Source organism: Sorex fumeus, unplaced genomic scaffold (genome assembly GCF_029834395.1).
Source record: "Sorex fumeus unplaced genomic scaffold, SorFum_2.1 ptg000030l, whole genome shotgun sequence".
Classification (NCBI taxonomy): domain Eukaryota; kingdom Metazoa; phylum Chordata; class Mammalia; order Eulipotyphla; family Soricidae; genus Sorex; species Sorex fumeus.
In genome coordinates this window covers 8,327,971-8,331,232 of record NW_026606087.1, presented here as the reverse complement: position 1 = coordinate 8,331,232, position 3,262 = coordinate 8,327,971, and the positions used below count along the sequence as shown (strand labels likewise).

The 3,262-nt window shown below is 45.9% G+C and overlaps 1 pseudogene; it reads left to right on the top strand.

Annotated features, from left to right (window-relative positions):
* The first annotated feature begins 2,514 nt into the window (after positions 1–2,514).
* On the top strand, positions 2,515–2,990 carry LOC130025209 (alpha-ketoglutarate dehydrogenase component 4-like; annotated as a pseudogene).
* The last annotated feature ends 272 nt before the right edge of the window (positions 2,991–3,262 follow it).

The window sequence follows — 3,262 nt, the reverse complement described above, 5'->3', positions numbered from 1 at the left end:
TAAGATGTCCCCAGGAGAGTCACCCTACAAGCCTAAAAGTGTCTATTACTGTGTCCATACAGAATGGTAAATATTAGGAAGGAGAATTAAAGATGCTAATTAAGTTGCAGGTCTAAGGAGAGGAGAAACACACCTTATGGGCTGTTTTGCCCTCATGGGTTGCAGGTGTTCAGGAAGTCTGGAAAAACGTTTTTGATCAGGATTCCTATGGGGAGGCCTGGTTGGGGAGGTGTGGTGAGAGAATAAAAAAGCGACTGGGCAGGGGGAAAGGGGGATTGATGATTGGAGAAGTGAGTTGGTTGTTGGATTGTGGAAGGAATTGATTGAAGGTTGCTGCAGGGGGTTTGAAGGAGAGACAGCAGAGAGATAGAGGAGATGGATACAGCAGAAAGAAAAAGAATCACAAGGTTAGAGAAAGAGCTGGGAGAGACGAGAGATTGAATAAACAGCAACTAGGTTGGCCCTCGTTCTTCCTTCATCTGTCCAAGGAAACAGCCCTCTGGGGGCGAGAAGCAGCTCGAGAGCACATCGAACGGCAGCAGCGAGAGAGAGCCGCCGGGAGAGCCCACGATCATCCTTTCACGGGTAATCCCCGCTCTGGAGGCTTACACAGCCTGTGGTGTGGGGGAAATATCACAGCCCACATGTGAGCGCTGGCAGAATTTGTTTTTACATCTACCCAAGACTGTCCTTGTTATAATGGGTAGTTGCCCAAATGCAGGGTCTGTCCTATGTGGTTTAGTCTCCTTAGCATTACAGATTCGTCTGGGGGCTGGCACCTGAATCGAGGAGGACAGTTGATCACAGTTCAGCCACTGTGATTGATGGGTGGGTCAGCTGCTGCTTGACTCAGGCCTTGCCACAGTCCATCTTGGAAAGAGAAAAGAGGAAACCTCTGCAGGGCCAGGTGGGATATGAGAAGTCAGCAAGTTTTGGTCCCTCAGCTCCCTGGAAGGGTCCAGTCTGCTCTGTGGGAGCTGAAGCCAGTCTGCAGAGAGAACCCAAAGGGCACACATGGAATTCTTGGTTCTGACCATATCTGATCAAGTCTCCAATGCAGGGTCTTCCTCCCATTTCTATAATTTGCTTGCTACTCAAGCATTCAGGTATGTCCTTCCAACAGGATATCCTCTGCTTTTCTTGTTATTTTTTAAAATTAATATTTTGGGGGAGGACACTCCCAGCTGTGTCCAGGGATTTCTCCTGACTGTGATCATGGATCGCTTGTGTCAGGACTCAGGTGACCATATGGGGTACTGGGGTGGAACCCGGGTCATCTCTATGCTAGACAAGCACCCGACCTTCTGTGTTATTTCTTCAGACCTTGCTTTTCCTCCTAAAAGGTTTGGTGAGTTCCTGGCTTCTTGTATTATACACCAGAGTGTTCACATAGATGACAAATTGAATCAGTTAAATTAAAATTAAAATTATCTAAAACTTTATTCATGGGGCTGGAGCAATAGCACAGCAGGTAGGGTGTTTGCCTTGCACGTGGCCAACCCGGGTTTGATTCCCAGCATCCCATATGGTCCCCTGAGCACCCCCAGGAGTAATTCCTGAGTGCAGAGCCAGGAGTAACCCCTGTGCATCGCCGGGTGTGACCCCAAAAAGAAAAAAAATTTTATAAAACTTTATTCATCCCACACCACCAGTTACTGTATTTCTCTCTTACTTGGAGATGACTGTGGCAAGATCTGTTTTGCTGTTTTACCCCCAGCTCCATTGCTAGACCTGGTATATGGCTCTTCTTTGGATCATACCAGATGGTGATCATGGGTTGCTCCTGGGTCTGTGTTCAGGGGTCACTCTTGGTGATGCTCAGAGACCATAGGCGGAGCTAGGGAACAAACATCAGTCAGCAAGCATCTTTATCCCTGTACTACCTCTCTGTCCTCTAGGATAGTCTACATACATAAGACCAATGAGAGTCCACAATTCAGGAGGGGCTGTGAGAGCCAGAAACTGGAGTGTCCTTAGAGGATATCTATGTTAGCTTTACAAGTGACTCAGTGAGGTCGGAGTGATACCATAGGTAGAAGGGCACTTGCTTTGCACGTGGCTGACTCGAATTTGATCCCTAGCACCCCAAATGATACCCCTTAGCCCTGCCAGGAGTGATCCCTTCTGGGAGTGATCCCAAAACAAAAGCAAGCAAACAAAAAAGGAAAACAAGGGGGGCGGAAAGAGCGAGAGAGAGAGAAAGAGAGAGAGAGAGAGAGAGAGAGAGAGAGAGAGAGAGAGACCATACAAGTTACTCAGCTTCGTATCTACACAGCAGAACTATTTTTGAGCACACAGACAAATACATGGACCTCCTGAACTGGGCCCTCCTCCATAATTCATTACCCTTGTCAACTGCCCATCTAAGACAACAGGACAAGAGACAGTATTTCCAACTGAGATCATCTGTGTAAGAATTCATAGTTGAGCATCTCCAGACTTTAGGGGGAAGATGGGATTAGAAATAATTCACACACCGCCCCGCCCACCCTCGGCTGCCCGAGACTTTAGTTAACAGAGCGGTATGCGAGTGCCCCGGAAGCTGCCCCTTCTCAGGGGTTAAGATGGGCAGCAAGATGGCGTCTACCAGCAGGGTTGTTCAGGTAGTCAAGTCACATACTCCATTAATAAGGTTTCCTGACAGAAGAGACAATCCTAAACCCAATGTGTCTGAAGCTTTGGGATCAGCAGGGCTACCTTGTCACTCTTCTTTAATGTCACAGCATTCTAAAGAAAGTAAAGCACCAGATTGGCTGATGCACCAGGGTCCACCAGATACTGCAGAAATGATCAAAACATGACCTCAGAAGTACAGAAGGAAACTTGTTTCTCAAGAAGAAATGGAATTTATCCAACGTGGAGGTCTAGAATAATCACTCAGAATATGGCTGCTGTTTGTCATCAGATAAAAGAATGATCTTTACAATAAAGGACTTCCAAAATGACAAATGAGAAATTGTACATTAAACAATTTTAATAAATATTATGTTCAAAAAAAAAGAAATAATTCACTAACTGGGTGAGTGAAAGGTGTGTTCAGGACATTGTAATGCATCTTGAATGAGTAATAATGACACCTGTTCATTTCCTTTTTCCATCCAGGAGAGCAGCAACATCCAACAGTGTTAGTATACTCCTATTTCATGCAGGACACAGTATATCAATGAAGAGGAAGAGTAGTCCAAGTTTCAGAATAGAAAATCCAATTTTGGAGTTGGGGAGATGGCTCAAAGGGCTATAGCACATACTTTGCATTCTGGAA